Below are 229 nucleotides of genomic sequence, written 5' to 3'. Positions count from 1 at the left end.
CGTCGACTGGGATCGCTGATTGGCTGAAGTGCGGTGCGCGGAGGCCGCAAGCGTCTCCGCCCGGGCCGGCCGCTCCCCCTGCTCGCCCGGCCGCTCCGTCCTCACCGGCTCGCGAGGGAACCGCTCAGGCACTGCCGCCCCAGCTCAGTGCGGACGACGGAGAGAGGGAGGCGGAAGGAGGACACCCTCGCTCGCTTGCTCCCACCCGCACCCGGGCTCCCAGAGACGG

This window comes from Otolemur garnettii, unplaced genomic scaffold, assembly GCF_000181295.1.
Source record: "Otolemur garnettii isolate 467f Iridium unplaced genomic scaffold, OtoGar3 scaffold00027, whole genome shotgun sequence".
Lineage (NCBI taxonomy): Eukaryota > Metazoa > Chordata > Mammalia > Primates > Galagidae > Otolemur > Otolemur garnettii.
The sequence above is the reverse complement of the archived record's forward strand: the minus strand, read 5'-3'. Positions refer to the sequence as shown.